Below are 19,365 nucleotides of genomic sequence, written 5' to 3'. Positions count from 1 at the left end.
CAAGCAGGCATCACTCAGTCACTGCCTTTTGTGCTGGTTGGCTGATGGGTTTATTTCCCTTTTTTTCCTCTTTTCTTTTATCGTCATAATGGAATTTTGGTATTTCCAAGTTCAGTGTGATTTCACACGTTATAATTCCAGTTGCTTTCATAATGAAGATTTTGAGCGTTGTCCTCTTTAAAAAAACAAACAAACAAAAAAAACCCCCCCACATTTTCGACTGTGGGAACATTGACTTGAAAACAAAGGCACCAGGTTTTCTTTTTCTTTTTATAAACTTTCCTTCTAAGAGGCGCTGCCAGGTGTTTGCAGCATAGGATAGGAGCATAGGAGTAGTATCCTTAGGGAGGCAAAGCTTTCATTTACCCATAGAGGGATGATTTCTCACCATCTGCTCTCTATCTCAAAGAACTGGGATGTTAAAAACGTGAATTTTCCCATCCACTGGGAGCTTTTCTGCACAGCTCACGGATTACAGAAGGAAAAAAGGTGTCACTGAAAAGAACTGTTTTACTTCTGGGCCATCATAGATGACTATTTTTTAGCAAGAGGCTTGTTGTGGTTTTTATTTTCTCAAAACTCCCTAATTAGTGAGTGTTCATGATTAACCGGTCAAATTTATTCTGTACAGATAACAGCTGAAAATAAAAATCATTCCATCGTTATGCAAAATAAAAACATTTGAGAAAGCACTTTCAGAGCCAATAAAACCCTGAGGTAATATTAAACTGCTTTATTCTAAACAAAATCTATTTTTCAAAGTGTTTTATGAGTTAGGTTTTTTTTGCTTTTCTAAGTTTTTCTCGAGATAGAGAATATCAAAAGCTTACATCTCCATAATCTCTGTGTTGTTGCATAAAATGGAAAGCAAGAATTTAATTGTATGGAAATAGCTTATTTTTTTCCATTAAAAAAAAATAGTGGCAAACTAACCTTTTTTGAAGTCCACACACTCAACTCTGAGCTCTATGTGAAACTGCTTTTTAGAACTTCTTTATATCCAGTTACTTAGGCTATTTTCATAATCATTGCCCAAAAGAGGAACAAATGCAAGGTTTTTTTTTTTTTTTTTTTTTTTTTTTTTTTTTTTTTTTTTGTGTAGACATGTGTGACCATCTGCAGGTTTGAAAGAAGCTGTTGCACCAGGGAGGGGATAATCACCCTGCCAGGTTTTGTTTCAGACAAGATTTCTATTCTATAGGTGTTGTACATGCAGTTATTTGGGGAGGTTCGTGTAGAACCAGACACTTGTGTGACCTTGACTGTAGAAGTGTTTTCAAAACTTTACATTTCTATATTTATTCAGCAATATTTTTCACGTAGTTGTCAGTTCAGAAACCTCTCTAAATAAATAAATAAATAAATAAATTTGTTTCTCTTAATAATGAAAGAATTTTCAACTTTTTTTTTTTTTTTTCTCTGAAGAATAATCATTGCAGAGCTGAATAAATAAGTGAACGTGTTTGGCAGTGCTAGTTTTAGTATTCCCAGGTCTGTTGGAAGCAGATGTGCAATACACAGAAAATTACAGTTCATCCTGCAATGAAAGCAGAAATGTATCATGGATTTCAAGAATACTCTAAAACCAAATATTACAGAGTTCTTCTGTGTGTTTCTCATAGTACTCTACATCTTTGAAATGCTAAAACTTGCCAAACTCTCTCCCTCTCTTTCTGACTTCTAGGATGGTTTTTCAAGATGTGCTATCAAAGCAGGGCCTTTAATCATCTCCCTGAAAGCTTTAAGCAAAACCACTCTGTGTAAACTTACACTCTTAATTATACAGTTGCTCATTTTTGCTGTTGAGGGGAAGGAATTAAGATATAACAAAAAAATCCTTCCATTCTTGCTGGCTTAAAAGAAGTTGTGATGTTGTTAAGACATATAAAATCTATCTACATAGTAGTTGCAAATTTGGATTGTTATAAAATTGAATGGCGTCAGTAATTGAGAACCTGACTTCAGGAATGAGGCCTGCACACAGGGAATGATTAAATGATAACTTTAATAAAAGTATTCTTGGTTTTTTTTTTTGTTTGTTTGTTTTTTTTTTCCTTTAGTAATAATACTAAAGGAATTAGTATTATATTATTATGATATTAGTAATAATTCCAAAAGCAATTAGTATTCTTCCATGGCTTTTGGAGAAACTAAGCCAATGGAGAGATCTACTAGTGGATTGGGTGTTGTCTCCTTCTTTACACTCGGTTTTATTTCTCTGTGGCAGTATTGACTGCAGTGAAGTTATTTCTCTCTTGTGCCAGTGTAAGAATAATGAGGAAACCTTTTCCCAGCAATCTGCAATGTAACCTTGTGGAAGACACTACTGTAATTTATATATTGATAAAATGAATATAATATATTGCACAGAGGTTTTGTGAGCTTTAATTAATATTAGAATAGTTTTACATTGAATAATGATGGAATAGTCTTGAGTTAATTAACTCTAGATCTCAAGGACATCAGCCTGTGGTGGTTGAATGCAGCAGATAGTGTGGGTGTGCCAAACTTCCAGAATTGCCCTCTTTTAAAAGCCATTGTTTTCAAGGTGCCCCAGTGTTGACTTTAAATTCTTTGTTTGCAGATTTGTCGCATGAGCTATAAAATAATTTTTACATAAAATGGAGGAAGGATTTGGTAATTAAAATGTGTCTAAAGAAATAGTTGAAAATAGATATGTTTATTTAAGTAGAACTTTGCTTACAAAAATACATCCTTGAAAATTTGATTACTTGAAGCAATTAGAAAATTTTTCTGTGGCAAGAGAGGTGACTCAGGAACCTCTTTGCTGGTAACATGACATTAAAACTTGTTGGTTTCTATCTAGTGAGCAAAGCTACTTCATGGTGAGATATTTAGAAAAATGCAAATTTTCTTGAAATTTTATTCCGTAAAAGCAGATCATGGTGATGTTGTTCCTGTTGGGTTGGAAGGGTGATGGGCAGCTCCCACTGAACCCTCAACTGTTAGAGTTCCCTAAGTGAGGGTATCAGGTACCACTGAATTTTTGCTTCATATTGTTCCTATCGTTTGCTTTGATTTTTGCTCTTTGAATCATTTCATTTTCACTTTTGATTTTCATTGCGCCATGTTTCTTTTTTCCTTTTTTTCCCCTTCACCTTTAACCATTTCACTGTAACCCATTCTCATTTTCAGAAGATCATCCCTTGTGTGACGTAGGGGAGTTCCTGTGCCACGATGGTGTCACTTGTGTGTCCTGGCACTGGCTGTGTGACGGGGAGCCCGACTGTCCCGATGATTCTGATGAGTCCTTAGACACCTGTAAGTAAAGGAGGAGCCACTCTTTGATTTTATCTCCCTTTAAACTGTAATATTTTCAGTCGCACTGACAACTCAATGGAAAGGGCAGATTCCATTTTGGTTTATAAATCCTGTGTGTGATGCTGTTGCACACTGCAACAACACGGAATTCAACTTCAGAAGGCTGAAAACGGCTCCTTTATTCTTGGGATGTGTCTCCCTTTTATACTATTCTACACAGACCAATTTGATTGGTGAAACAAACTTTTTTAATTACATTGGTCAGACCAGAGGGATATCAAGAAGAAGTCCCTCCTAGGAAAAGGAATAAAAACAAAGTACAGTTACAAAAACATGTTTCTTGTTTATAGAAAATTTTTTGGGAAAAGAATTTCAGAAAACCAAAATATCTCAGGCATGAAACCAAGGCTACATGTATGAGTCTTCCTGCAGAGGGGAGCAGGTTACATTCTCAGTGTAGGTGAGAGACAGAAGAAATGGATGAGATGGAAGAAGGTGTTTTGTTCTTGTGCCTCTCTGTAATGAGCACTGTCACTGGAGCACGCGTGCCCTCTGCTCTCCCCGTGCTGTTGATGGGCTGAGAGAGGAGAGGCAAAGTCAGCCACGGGGAAATGTGCTCCTCTAAATACATTTAGGGGAGGTGGGGTGCAAGAGAAGAGTGCAAAATATTTTCAATACTTTCAATATGAAAAGGATAGAAACATCAAAGGGAGGAATGAAAGACGATGTGAGAGCTGTGAGGGGGAAATAAGCATAGAAAGGAAGATGATGGAAAGCTTTAATAAAACATATTTAATTATAGTGAAGACCTTGTTGGTTTTTTTAATGTGGCTAAGAGCTTTTGAACACCAGAGTAGCAACCTTACAGACTTTTTTCTTATCAGCCTTGTAGACTACTGATGAGGTGTTATTAAATCTTAATGTTCCCTTGTTTCCTGTGTTCTGAGGAAAATGAGGGAATTTCCTGATTTTATCCCCAGGATAATCACTTAATGTAAGAGGAGAACCATGTATTTTGTATCAAAGCAATACTGACAATCAGGAAGGCTGGAAATGGGGTTTGCTGCTCAAAGAAAAGAAAATATCAAACATCAGACAGCATTTAGGAGCCTAATCTTTAAAACGAGGGACAGAAGCTCAAGATGTCTGGGAGGCATTTCTGTCTGGGCAAACACCGTGGTGATTGCAGCCTTCCTGCTCTGCCACTGATCAGAAAATTGCCTCGGGGGCTGTGGCCAAGGCCCTCTGATTAACCACCTTCCACACACTTTGGGGCTCTCAGCAAGAACATCCTGCACTGGGAAGCCTTGGGTAGAGCTGGGATGTTGTTACTGCACTGCTCATTGATTAAATCACCCCCTTCTCTGATGTGTGTTCAAGTTCAGCGTTAATATGTGCAGGTAAAAGTTTTTCTAACTAATGAATATCGAGATAGGAGCTCACAAATGGTCACACACAGAGTTTTTAGCTTGCCTCGTGGTATTCACCATGTAGTTCCAAATCCAACAGCTTGCAGGATCCCCAGGTGTTTTCCTCTTGAGAACTTTGCACAGTTATTGGACTGGTTTGTAAGAGCTGTGTTCAGCAATGCCATTTAAAGCTGTGGCATGTTAAAAACATGGCATTTGGAGTTTATTGATGGCTTGAAGAAAAGGGAACGGAGTGGGAAAGAGAGTCTACACTTTTCTAACATCCACCAGCATGCTCCTCTCAGAAACCCCTTCCCCTTTGCAAATGTGAACAGTTTGTCAGATGCTTTCCTTAGGCTGTCATAAACCAAAGGCAGGGGTCAGCACTGTGGCTTTTCTGGTTATAGAGAAGGAAGGTGCTGGAATCCTTATTCTTTTCCAGCTTCCATGGCCCTTTGCTGCTGGTTAATGAGGAGCCTGGGCCACAGCTGCCAGTGCGGGCTGAGATAATAATTGCCTGAGGTCTGCTGCCCTCTCTCACCTTCTCAGTGCAACTCAGCCCAGGACTGAGTGAGAGCCAGCGCTGGGGCGTTGGGTGACACTTTGTTACATAATTGCTCACAATTTTGTTTTGCACTGGATGGTTCTGTGTTCTTTAGTCAGCACAATTTGCTGCCAAATTGTTGAACAATGCGTGCCTACTCTGGCTTCATCAGGTAAGTTGTTTCTTATTAAAAATTAATATGACGCTCCTGAATTTTCCTGCGGATACTTTGCACCACGGTGTCCGTAGGAACTTATAAATTACAATAAAAATATTTTTATGATGTATTTGATCCCTAGTGCTAATGCCAGGGATGCAGCACATTCAGGTTTTGTGCACTGAGTCATGTGTCTGTTTGTTTTAGATGAATTTGTCAGCTCTTTTTTGACTTACGTATGATGAATTATTTGGTGTAGCCTGACAGATACTGCTAGTTGTTCCTACAGCCATAAACAAATGGATTTTGATTGATTTTCTGTGGATTTGTGCCTAGTAATAGGGTTTTCTGGGTTCTAATAATGTGCAAGCATTGATCAAAGCTTTTCCTGCAAGTGGAAGTTCTTAACTTCTCTCCTGTGGGGATTTCAATGTGTAGAAAAGGAGAGAAATTCTCAAGCTGCAGCTTCTCCCGTGGTGAGAATATGAGAAATCTTATTAGTCTCATTGCTCAATCATCTATTTAGAGAAAACCTAGAGGAACTAAATATCTTTGTGAGCAATCTCCTGGTGGCGTTTCAACCAAGTGCTCCAATAGAACCTGAAAGTTCTTTGGCTGCACAAACACACGTGATGTGCCGGTATCCACTGATTGCCTCAGATGAAATTGTCTTGCTCAATTGAAATTGACTCAGTTGACTTGCCCTCCTGAAATCCTACGATCTAATTCCTTTGTTAGTGTTTATAAGGAGATCTAGGATGGGACAGAAAATGGGGAATCCTTATTTATTGTTGAATTCAGTGTCTGTTGCCAAAGACTCGGGCAGGGCTCTGTGCAGGTAGAGGGGATGTGCTGGAGGTGTCCTGGTGGTTTTTGGTGTCAGCAGAAAGCTTCCAGCACCAGTCTGTTCCCCTTCTACTTCCCACCTTCCTCTAAATGGTCTCACAAACAGCTTTGTAAAACCAGAAGTGAACTGCTAGAGCACCTACACTTGTGTTCTCTTCTGTTTCTCAGCAGCTGTAGTTCTTTCTGCTATCTGAAAATTCTCCTTTTTACAGTACCAAGGAACCTGGGTCAGTAATTTATAATGAATAATTTAGTGAACAAATTCTGTTGCTTTTCTGTTCCAGAGTTGTTCATGAGAAAATTGATTTTTGAAAAAAAAAAAAAAAAAAAAAAAGGAATGTATTTATAAAACTCTTGACCAGGTAATTTTTATGCTTTCTTGGGTGGTCTCTCAGTTGTTCATGGGGGTTTTTTTTGCAAATAGTCAGGATTCAAAAATCAATTTACTCAGCCTAATCAGATGATGCTGGGTTCTTCAGTAGGCTAAATCAGCAAGCTCACTCAAAATCGATAGAACTTTATCATCCAGCCCAGAATCTGGCCAGACAGTTTGGCTTTTACAGATAGCTGTGAGTCTGGATGTTGACGCAAATGTTCGGAGGGCTTTTCTGTTAAAAGGAAAAATAAAATGGCTGCCTGCAGACTCACCTGGCAAGTGATTTTGGTAAGACAATTACAAAACTCAAATCCATTGTCAAAAAGCACAGAGTTTAAAAAACATAACGTTGGCGATAATTTCCATATTTGCATCATCAGCTGACTCCACTGCTGCCAGCTGTAGGCAGTTACTACTTAGAAACATCAATGTGATACTGAGTTTTTTTGGATTTAGGGTTTTAGTGGTGGTTTTTTGGTTATTTTTGGTGTTTTGATTGGATTTTTTGCCTTATTTTAACATTTTTGCCACTAGCGTTGGTCTTAGGCTGTAAGTAGTTTCCTATTTTAGCAACTGTTAGTAGAGAACTTCACTAAATTTTTGTGTCTTAAAGATCCAGTTTATAACATGGGGTTTTTGGGGGGGGTTTTTGTTTGTTTTTGGTTTTTTTGGGGCGGGGGGGCGGGGTACCTGTGTGTTTTGTATTCCACAATTGCACCTCTCAATAACACATTCATCCTAAGTTAGCCATGCCCTAGGAATTCCGTGGTTTCTGAAACCAGACCAATATTTGATGTGATGTGCTATTAGCTGCTTTTCTCCTACTAACAGAGCTGAGATCTAAAAGGTGCGTTGGCAAATTACTCCTCCCATTTAGTACTTAAGTCTTTTTTTTCTGTGTGTTTGCAGCTTCAGAGCTCGGGTGGCTTGGGTGCTGTTTTCAAATCTCAGCTCACCAGTGCCTCTCTGTCAGAACGTGTTCTGCCAGGGCGAGGGGAAACAAAGGAGCAGGGAGAGAAGTTATTTTCTATAGCTTCCTTTTGAAACTGTGCACACTGATTATGTTTGGGTGTTGTAATGCTGGGTACAGCAGTTCCAGCAGAGGCTGTTGGTTGTCTCTCAGCCACGGAGCAGAGGAAGGTGCTCGTGTTGGTGTTTTTCACAAACGGGACAGGACTGCTGGGGGATGTTCCTTGAGCTTTAATGGACATCAGCCTCATTACAGGGTCAGACGACTGAAGGATGGCAACAGCTCACGTCTTGCTAACAGCAGCCAAAGATCTCTTTATCACAGGGCATTTCAAAAGTTTTCCAGCCAGCAGCATATTGCTGAAGCTAACAGACAATTGTTCTGGCCAATCACTAGAAGCACACTCACACCTGCTTCAAACAATGTTTGCTTGTGTGCTTTCTATTAACAATACACAACACTCCATTATTAGCCTTAAAACCTTCTACTACCTTGCTGGGCATATTTTTCTGCAGTCTTAAGGTCTATCTTAGCCAAGCCTAAAAGCTCAAACTATTGTTTCATGTCCTTGCTTGCTGTGTTATTGTATCTTCTCTACTTTGAAGGTTTGCAGCTGTAGCTAGCTTTAAGTTCTCTGCTCTTTCTGTTTCTGAGGCCTGCTTTCAAAGCTTCTTACCTTTACTGTTTCCCACAGGTGCTAGAACAGTGCCTGATAGCTGCACTGTGGGGAGAGACTTGATGTTTGGAATGAGGTTCCCCTGAGCTCTTGTGTTATCCATCTGTGGCAGAACAGGCAGCAGAGCTCTGCAGCAGAACAGCTACTCATTAGAACCATCTGTGACCCCAAGTACTGCTGGAATGCCATGAATAACCTGTGAGAGGGGATAAAACCCTACAGAATCAGATCCCCCATTAACAGAGCAGAGCTCTAAAAGGAGCTACCAAGTCCAAAAGTGCCTGACGCTCATTTATTTTAGCAGCAACAAAATCCTGAAAACATTTCACTCCTCCTTGTCTCTCCTATTGTCCTCACCTACCCTCTGTTTGTGATCCTGACACTGTTGTATTTGAGCTTTCCTAAATGTTATCCAAATACTGTTTGCATACCTTCCACCCACACAATTTATTTGTGGCTGACTGGCCCTGCATTGAAGCAACTCTTGTTGCCATTAATAAATCATCAAATTTGAATGGTCCCTGTCTCTGGAAGTTGGAGTAGATGTGCCCTTACTGTAACACGTTGAAATTATTTCTGATAATTATCTTCCTCTGGGATTTTAGGGAATGTCAGTGTCTATAACCATGATTAAACTGAAGTTGAAGGAGCAAAAGAAATGCAGCAACCAGAAGTGCTTTGTTTAAAAGCTTGAGTCTCACTTTGTTTGCTAAAAGTGTGTCTTTCATTTCTCTAGATGCTAATTATGGGAGACTAGTTTCAGAAGCTTAAAAATTGTTAATTGGGTACCTCTGTTGTAGTTCTTTTACCAGCAAAGGACAAGATAATTGGATACAATGTTGCTCTTGTGGTATGAAACTATAAAGATAAAATTTCCTAAAGCTCCTAATTCTTTTATGAGTAGATTCATTGAAATTCAATAGAAGCTGGGATCCCAAACCACTCTTTAGTAGCTTTGGAAAATCCCAGCTCAATAAATAATGTGCATACATTGGAGGTGCACTACCATGAAGCTGCTAAAGGTAAATGAAGAAAATGCTGGACATGAGGGGAAAATGTGGTCTTGTGTTTTCACTCTATAATTTTGGTGTGTGTAGTTGCTGTTGAGCAAGGAATCTGGTATATAAAATGCCTTTTTACATCTATTTTTCAGCAAGATATTTGAACTTCTTACTGCCCAGATATTATTAATTTAATCTTCTTTGAGATGATGAATGGGTACTCCCATTCTCTCTCTGCATCAGGATTCTTCCTATCAGTAGTCTGGAACTTCTAAAGCTGTTGTAGGAAATGAGCCACAACAGAATGACAAATGTCAAAAAATTTTACCAAACTACTGCTAGTTTACATAAAATTAGGTTAAATGCTTAATGCAGCAATACAATATTGCCAGCTTTAATGTTTGCTGGTGAGAAGTGTTCCTGACAAAACAAGATGAATGTTTTGAAGGAGTATTAACTTTCCTGACACTATTTTACAGACCCAAAACAAAACATAGTTTTCACTGAGGCCCTTCTTGCAGTTTACCCTGGTAAAGCTGCTGTGGTTGGTGAACACTGGTAAAGAAAAGATTTATAAAGGCATTTTTATTCTGGCTGGAGCCTCTGCCATCCTGTTTACCGGCATTGTAACCTATCAGGGTGCTGTGCTTCATCCCATCCAGGTAGTTTGCTCTTGTCTGCTGGAAAACATCTCAGTGACTGTGATCTGGGCTTCAGCTTTTGACCTTTTTTTTTTCTCTCCTTACTCCATAATTTTGGAAATCAGAGAACTCAGCCCCTCCAGGAAAGGTGGTTTTTGCTGGTGTGATGGGATTGCTGATGTTCTGATAGCTAACAGGGTATCAGAGCAAACAGTGTGGAAAGGATGGGTGTCCATGGTGCTCGTAGCCTCGAAGCCCTTTGGGAAGGTGACAGAGAAGCCGCCCATTGAGGCCAATCCTGCACTGCCATCAGTGTGGAGAAGCTCAGCCTGTCCCACTGTGCTCTTTGGGGCTGCTCTTGATGATGCCCACTTGCCATCATAAGGGGGATCATCCTTGGAGGATGTTCCTGCCTTTCACTCCATCGATTCTGCTCCTTTTCCCTCTGGGCTCCCCAGCTTTGGCTGCTGGGGAGCACTTGCCTTGGGCCAGGGGATAACTTTGATGCTTCTGCATTTACTTTCTGCCACAGGCAGCATATAGGCAATGCTCTTGAGGCTCCAGAGAACATTTAGAGGCAATTCCTTTTTATATAATTTCCCAATGGGCTCTAATGCTACTTCTGAGGCATGAGCACGTTGCCCCATCACTGGGACACAAGCGTTTGCCTTCTCTGCATAAATTAGTTTATTCACTTTTTTTTCAGAGGCAGTGACTTTAAATACATGGTGAGATTAACCAGTGTCAGGTAACACCACGGGAACTAAAATTTACAGCGGGCTGAACGTAAGGATCTTGGAAGAGCAAGGTCTGAGTCTGTGCAACTTGGATCAGAAATGTCGAGATTCTCATTCCTGGTGAGTCAGGAACTGCCGCCTGAACTCTGAAGGGCTGGCAGCAGCAGCATGGCCCCCAGAAGCTTCATGAAGCAATGGGCTGCCGTTTCAGCTTTCTGAATAAAAACTATATTTTTTCTTTAGTAATTATTTACAAGTGCCCTGCTACACTCAGGTGTACATTGGGATTGGGCAGGAAATAGAATTACTTGCTGCTGCTAATTTTCTTTAAAGCATTTTAAAGGCTAAAAATATTCAGTTTGGGGGTTTTTTTTGTTTTATTTTATTTTGTTTGGTTTTTCAGGTTTTTTTTTTTTTTTTTTTTTTTTTTTTAAACTTGATTTTCTATTCTGTGTATTCATTTCACTTTGGTTTCCAGTCTCAAAGTTCTTCAACATTGTCCCTTGCATAGTCTGAACACCCAAACCTCTTCCAGACAAATATAATTACCTTAAATATTAGTTGAAGACTTTGAATTTTATTATCATTCTGAAGTTGGTGTGTTACATATGCAGATATTTCAACAGTTATTTATACCTTGCCAATATAAACAGTTAAATTAATTCTAAGCAAATGGTTTTGGTGAGGCGAGTTTATTTCTGGTGTGCTAGGAATAATTCTTGCCTTGCAAATATGTAGCAGAAAGTTTGTGTGGTGCACAACAAGTTTAAGGAAGAAAAATTCCTTTGTTTTTAAAATGCTTTCTGTGCATATTAAGAGAATATCCATATACAAGATTTTCACTTCTACTCAATAAAGCGCTGGAGTTTGTCACTGTCTGAGCACATAAAATGCAGCGTAACACATAAAATTAGGTTTCATTTTGCCTTTGCACATGGTGCAAAATAATCAAAATCTTTAATTATGGATTTGGAGGGGGTTTGATGGTGATAAAACCACAAATTTTCTAGTCTGTTTCAAAGATGAGAACTACATGGGAAGGAATCATGGACCTGTTACTGCGCAGGAACTCAGCAGGAAGTCCAGGATCAAATAAGTGTAATTTCAGTGGCCCCTCTGGCTGCATATTTTCCTTTGGAATAAAGTAAGCAACAAGAAAGTTCAGCGTTGAAGGATGTAAAGGTCATTGCATCTCTCAGTGACACAGTTATTAGAAATGCTACCTCCTTCTTTTTGCCTGCACCTGATTATCCTGAGCATGATTTTCCAAAGTGATTTATGGGGAATTCAATTAAATGACTGCCGGCAAAATGAGCTTCTTTTGAGGTCTGTGGAAACATGGAGTTGTAATCCAAGGCTAGCACAGAGCCTTTGAAGGGTGATGCCCAACACCTGAAGCTCTGAAATAGCTCATTTATGGATTAATTGCTTGCTAAAATTGCAATTGCTACACAGAAGCAGATCTAATGGGATATATACTCATAAGATGAGAAAATGAAAAGATCAGTCTTTTGAAAAAACCTATAAAAGTAATTCACACTTTGAGGGAGACTTTGTTTTCAAGTTTTTTTAACCCAAAACAATTTTATTTTCATAGCTAAGCTATAAATTATACCCCCCCCCCCAAAAAAAAAAACAACAAACCTAAACTAAAAAAAGAATTGCACATGGGGAGAGAAGAAATGGAAAGGCACAGCATGGTTTGTCTTTCCTGAGGTTGTGCTGGCTGTTAAACTGGGCCTAATGGCTTTAGTTTTTCTTTCTAAGGATTGACCTTGGTGACAGCCTTTGGCCACAAGGAGACACCTGTTTCAGTGTGAGGCATGGTTTGGGGTGGGCTGTCTGTCGGGTGCACAGGCTGTGCGCTCTGGTTTCACAGGAGGGATGTGTCTCCTGCCCTGGGAATGCAGGAGACCCCAGTGAGGAGCTAAACAGGAGCCCTGTGCATCACACAACTGCACCACTGGGATACCCTGGGGCAGAAAATGCCCCCACATGGGCCAGAAGCTGGTCATTGGGCAAGTGAGGGAGCAGAGATGTGGGGTAACAGTGTGGGGGGCTTGTTTGGACTTCTTTTAGAAATCCTTTACAATATTTTAGTCCCCATTTCTATGTGCGTTTATTTACCATCCATTTAATTTGTGTTCTGTTTAACAACTTTTATTTTTTTTATTTTCTTTTCTCCTTTTTCATATTTATGTCCTTGCAAATCTCTCAGGGTTTTCTGTACATCAGTTGAGCCCTTTCACTGTAGCACTGCATTTTCGCACAGCATTTTGTTTCTCCCTAATCCCTGCTGTTGCTTTATTCATTACTTTCACACTTTTCTTGCATTTTTTTCTGAGTTCTGCTGACAAACTATTAAAACTGCTACGAAAACTATTTTTCATCTGCCATGTTCCTTTAGTTTTTCCTCTCTCATCATCATCAGCAGGTTCCCTTTCCCTTCTCATAGGTCTCATCAGTTTTGCTGATTCCCAAACCTACTTGTTCATTTTCTGTCTCAGTTCTTATCTTCCCACTAACAGTCCTTTGTGCCTTGCTGTCCTGTGACGCTGCTGTTGTTCAAGAGTCAGCACCAGGAAAAGAGAATATTTTGGGAAATGGGGAATGCACCTTTTGCAGGATAATTCAGCCAGATCCCCAAGCTGATTGTGAGGGTGTTGCTTTTTAGGCTGTCATTTAGGCTTTCTCTGCCAGGAATAGCTCTGGTGTGAGGGAAGTGGAGAAATTGCTGTATCACAGCATTGTCTGTTGATTAGACATTGATAAAATGTAGAACCATATTTAGGAGAAAACATAAGCATAGAGCATCATCAAACCCCTTCTTGGCTCTGCTGACATCAAAAGGTAATTTTTGATAATGCAGGGATTTATAAATTACAGCAATCTGGGGTATGAAATGGCTTGTTGAAAGATTTTTATCTGAGGTGATGCTACTTCACCCAATTGCACTGAGGCTCATTACAAATGTTTATAATTATAATGATACATCTGGCCTGTAGATCCTACACTGGGAGGAATGTCATGGACTTAAATAGAGGGCTGGATGGAATTCTTATTTATCACTTGAAACTGCCATAGTAATAATCATCTTTCCTCTCCTTCAAAATTGCCGATGAACACAACCCTCATTAGCAAGCAGATGAATTTCTGGAAGAAAAGTAAAATTGCTCTCTTTGAAAATAGGGCTGTGATTTAAAGTAGGAATTTATATACGTTTTTAGTGATGACAGGCACAGTAATTTCAGTCAGCAAAGGGGGGCACTTTTCCCTGGATGAAGAAATGGTGCAAGACCAAAACCTCTGCTCACAAAGAGTAGTGCATAACTAGGACAGAGGAGTGGAGCTTAATAAAGCAGAAGAGGAAGAAAAGATAAAAAATAATTTCAAATGGATTGAGATTTAAATAAGGATTTAATTCCATATGTTAACTTACAAATGTACAGATCTAATCCAGAGAGTTCATGTTTTAGCAGCTCTTACTCATGCCCAGCCGGTTCTGGGGGAAACTTAACTGTGCCAGAGGAAACATTTTCAAGCCTGTGTTGCTCGACGCCTTCATGTGACATTATTCAAAGATGCATCAGCGTGCTTGTGCAACCACTTTGGAGGACTGTGAGCTGTGCCCTCAGAAGCCAGTCTTAAACTATATGGAAAACTCAGGATATGCCCAGTATGAGGTAATTTCAAGTTAGTTTTACTCATGAGAGCAGCCATTTACAAGACTGAGCCCAAATCTGTGTTTTTATATTTCCTCACAGAGAATGCTAAATTAATCTTTTTACCCTCTGCCATTTATAACCTTGTTAAAGGCTCAGGTACAGCTGTTAATGGTAGGTATGCAATAACATGAGTTATTTCAGAGTAAAGATGTGGCAAACTTATTTTTCATTGTTGGACTGTTGTAACAAAAATCTAGGAATGGGGGGAGAAACCTATTTTCTCATAGTATAATACAATTACCTCTGAAGTTTTTCTTCTCCTTCCTTCACTTGTTAAGGACTCATAAATAGGCCAGGGCTACGAGGAGTGTCTCTTGCTGCCTTTGTGCTCAGGCAGTGGAGAAAACTGTGATGGCATTTTCTAACTCATTCTTATTTTCTTTGCTCTGCTTCTGCACCAGGCTATTGATCTCTGAGGCAGTTTTTAAAATACTATTTAGGCTAAAGTTGTCTAAGGCAGTTCTCTCCTTTTTGCAAGACGTAGCTTCATTTACAAGTGTGCTGTGTAACCTGAGGCCAATGAGCTCATGTACAAATAATGAATAGTCAAAATAATGGGTACCTGCTCTACTATGAAGAGAGCAGTTATACAGCATGACACCTGTTTGGTTCAGTAACAAAGTACAAACCACATTCTCTACTGAAATCTGACTGCATTTTCATAGAAAAAATAGCAGCTATTGTCATTTTCCCTTTCAATGGCTTTGTCTCCACCTTCGTAACCCTTTTCAGTCCCAAGTGATGGTGTCATCCCTGGCTCTGCTGTCTGTCCCTGGGAAGTCAAGTGCAGGAGGATGTGCAGTGAGCTGGGGCCACAGTGTCAGCATGTACTTTGTCCAGCAAATAAAATTAATAAGGCACTGTGTTTTCCATAATAACAAAGGCTTTGTTCCCTTGATTTGTAATTCCTAGTTCCAAATGAGACAATTCAATTTAGCAGCAGCCTTATTTTCACTGTTGGAATTTTATTCAGTAACCAGTAGTAAGTTCTATGTCCAAGACAGAGAATAATCATCTCTCTCTCTCTCTTTCCTCTTTACCCAAAGCTGGGTTTTCGGATTTTTTTTTTTTTTTTTTAAATTTCTGCTTGCAGATGTAAATGCACTGAAGGCTGTGGTTTTACTCATTAGGCTCCTCTAACGTCAAGTCTCATTTCTTTTTGGCTGCACTGGAGTTGTCTCTGAGGTCAGCCAGGTCACAGCTGCAGTTTCTGCAAGTAACTGTGAAACTTCTTCCCTGCTAACAATCCCAGGGATTTGAATGTGCCTGATGAATAAGGTCAGTTGAAATGAACTACCTTTGTATTTACAAAAATATTTAATTTGCCTTGTTCTCATCCTCCTTCACGGTGGCTTTGGCCTGGCTTTCCACCCGAGTCACTCCTTGATCTGCAGGGGATGTCATGTGTACCCTGACTGTGTGACTTCATGGCAGGAGGAGGAAATTACAAGAAGATCATTAAAGTGTGAAATTAAATTCTTAAAGATGACACATCTAAAACAGCTAAAACACTACCCCCAAAACAAACAGTGCCATTGATCCTACTTAATTACCTGCTTAATAATTTTATACCAATGTAAAGCACATTGACGATGCACTAATCCATTTCATATTCACTGCCACCACAGATTTTCTCCTCCTTATTTGCTTTGAATCTCATCATTATCGTGCACATAAAACTAGTATTCTTAGAATTTTTATAGTGGCATTTCCATATAAAATGAGGAGCAGTCTAATATATGAATACTAAACAGCTCATTAACATGGTTTGTAATATATTTATTCATGATAAAAGCAGCTGAGAAATGCTGATATAAAATAGTACTTCAGTCCCAGAGTATGTCTAAGATTAGAAAAATCATGCCTCGGATAATAAATACTTCAGGGAAAACAGGAAATCTTAAATACAAATAACATCAAATAAAGAGCTTTGTATGCTTAATTAAACATATTAACAGATGCATTTATTGCAGTTAAATAATTAATATATTACTAATGCTAGCAGCAAGAAATTTTTTTTGTTTTAAAAAAATAACCTGAAAAGGTTTGGTTTTTTTCAGGAGAAAAAAAAAAACCCTGCCTTTAAAAGACATTAATGACATTCTTATCTGGAAGTGGCAAAAATATTGTTAATGATCAAATTACACAGCAAGCAGAATGCGTGGAAGGAGAGCCTAATCTACCATGTCAAGAACCCTGATCTTTAAATTTGCTCTGTATGAGAAAGCCACTGTCTCCAGCCTAAGGAACAGGATGGGCTCTGGAACAATTTAAGTGATGAACTGTTCCTTCTCTGCCCATGTGCATTAAATGTTGGTCCTTGAAGTTATTTTCCCTGGCCTTTGAGCCGCGCTTGCTGCGCCCAGGCCAGAGGAACAGGCTGTTGTGAATTACCTGTCCAGAACTGGCCCAAGGCTGTGTGACAGAGAAAAATCCTGCATTCACTGGAAGCATTTTATAGAGACTGGAGCAGGAGTTCAGGAATTTATACTGCAGGAATCACTGGTGCATTGAGGGTTTAAGCTGTTATAAATAGATAATCTGGAATAGATTTAGCCATCTGCTTATTTCCTTTCTACAAGTGTCTTATACTGACCCAAACCAGAACCTTTTGCTACTGTTTACTTGGAGTTGTGCCATATTAATTCAGCTGAAGTTTCATATTCCACATATCCATATTCCATAATCATATCCAGGATTCCACCCTATCAATAAACACTGCTGGTACCTCTAAAAAGAGGTTGGGTAAGGTCCTTGATAGCAAATTGTATAAATGATGATTAAGATCAAGAGATAAGTGTTCGGTCATCTGAAATGTCAATAAATAAATATCCAGCCAATTATTTCTACTAGAAACACATCTGGTGTTGTTGACAGGAAGTATTATGTGGTACATTTTCCACACTGCTGAATATCCCCAAATTGGAGAAATCTTATTGATATTCTTTTTGTTTTGTTTTGTTTTGTGGGTTTTTTGGGGGGTTTTTTTTTAGATAAAAGGGAATTTCTCCTCCAGTTTTCAGATTGGGTTGTTGGGGTCAAGTCACCAAAGCAGGAAAATGGGAGCTAGCTAGAGAGAGAATGAATTCATGTAAATGCAAAGGTAGGATGCAGAGCTGTGGGGAAGATGGGGCCATTTGTAATTTCCATGCTGCTGGTGAAGGAGAGAGCACAATCCTGGTGCTGGGCCTGGGCACAGGGCTGCCTTTGGACTGTTCCTTTCTTTGTTTACCAGCACCACTCACAGTGATGGTGCAGGTGAGCAAGAATAATAAAAGAGGCCATTTCACAGCAGTGTTCTTTAGTCTGCCACTGAAAGGGATGCTGGAGGAAGGACTTGGCTAATTTAATGTTTCTGTGAAGTGTGGTGCTACTTGGTTCAAGGATGTGTGTGGATTCACACGTTTTTATTTTTTTTTTTTTTTAAACATTTTGTATTTTCCTACAAGAACTGGAAACGTGAAATAGATGAATGTTCCTTAATAAGCCAGAAGAAGGTCAACCTTGACTAAACCAAGCTTAAAGAAAAAGAGGGTTGGTAGTTGGTGGTTTTTTTGTTGGTTTTTTTTGTTTTTTGTTTTTTTTTTTTGAGCTGATGATAGGTTGAAATGATGCATATGATATTCCTTGACCTTTAAGGCCTGGTCTCTCTGTTTTTCGGCACGCTGCTGTCAGAAGCAGCACCCAGAAAGATGAGAGTGGTTACACTGCCAGCATCCATAATGCAGCCACGGGCAGCAGGGAGGGAGCGCAGCTGCTGCAGGGATCTGCTGGAAAAAAAAACCCTCCTGAGGCTGTGCTGGACAAATGGCCGAGCAGGAGCCCTTGGCCTGGCTGGGGGAAAGCTGGAGATGGAGGAGCAACAGCAGCTAATCAGTTCTCAGGTCTTCTCACAGCCTGCACAGGTCAGTGTGAGTGGAGCTGCCTTCACACCTGAGCCTGGGTTATGAAGTGCTGCTGCCAGGCAGGGACAGCTCACAGAGCCTGGCACTCCTGAGTCACTGCCCTATCACTGAGCACTTTTCAGCTCCTTTTCTTGCAGTCAAACTGCTTTATCTTGTCCTGTCTGCATCCTACAGTTGGGGTGTTTTTTGGGTGTTTTGTTTGGTTGTTTTTTTTTTTTTTTTTTTTTTTTTTTTTTTTTTAACAATTAGTTTTCAAAGGGCTTAAAATAGTTTGCTCTAATTGGGAACAATCCAAGTCGAGAAAGGAAGAGAAAATTGCAGTCATCCAGACAGCTCAGTGGCTTTTCTGGGGTAAATCATAAAGCCAGAAATCGTGGTGTGTTTATTCTCTTTTTCGGTGACTCATCTGCTTTTGTGGCCACATTTTAGCTGCCAGCAGGTTTATAATTTTGAGTGTATAAAAAATGCTGTGAGATTCTTTAAGGAGATATTACTTTTTTTTTAAAGTTTGATTTCTGTATGACAGTAAAGAGCTGACAAACTTCATGCACAGTCAAGGGAAATGTCTCATTTCCATTGTGGAGAAGAAAGCTAAGAGACATGTAAAATTGTACCTGAGGAATGCACTGTGAGGGAAAGGCAATGATGCAGCACCCATAATTACCTCAAACTTCCATTTTTTAAAAAGAAATCCATGTTTCATAGGGGCATAGAATGGTTTGTGTTTGAAGGGACATTAAAAGTCATGTAATTCCTCCTGCCATGGGCAGGGACATCTTCCACTAGACCAGGTTGCTCAAAGCCCTGTCCAAGCTGGTCTTGAACAGCAGCAGATTTTAACTCCTTTCATGTATGACTCTCACTGAAAGGGCATTTTTACTTTAAAAAAAAAACTCCCAATGCTTGGAAAATCAATGTGAAAAGCTACTGAGAGCAGAAGGAGGTGTTGGATTTAAGGTGGAATTGATATGGCTGTCTGTTGGGATATCACATTTGGTTTTGTTCTCTGTTTATGTTTTCGTGGCTGTGCAGAGCAGCACTTCATTGGATGTACTTTAAGTTATGCTTGAATTTAAAGAATTCTTCCTCTTCTCAG

At 39.5% G+C, this 19,365-nt stretch overlaps 1 protein-coding gene across 1 annotated transcript in view; it reads left to right on the top strand.

Annotated features, from left to right (window-relative positions):
• The first annotated feature begins 3,161 nt into the window (after positions 1-3,161).
• The window catches only part of LRP1B (LDL receptor related protein 1B), a 474,351-nt gene continuing 458,147 nt past the window's right edge, over positions 3,162-19,365 (top strand). Inside the window, exon 1 of the mRNA XM_066190543.1 lies at positions 3,162-3,282. The gene's annotated coding sequence lies outside the window, so the exon portion shown is untranslated. The remainder of the gene's footprint in view (positions 3,283-19,365) is intronic.

This window comes from Chamaea fasciata, unplaced genomic scaffold (assembly GCF_029207755.1).
Source record: "Chamaea fasciata isolate MVZ Bird 193981 ecotype frontalis unplaced genomic scaffold, bChaFas1.0.hap1 SCAF_8, whole genome shotgun sequence".
NCBI classification, from domain to species: Eukaryota; Metazoa; Chordata; class Aves; order Passeriformes; family Sylviidae; genus Chamaea; species Chamaea fasciata.
Note: the sequence above shows the minus strand (reverse complement) of the source record. Positions and strands in the feature narration are given on the sequence as shown.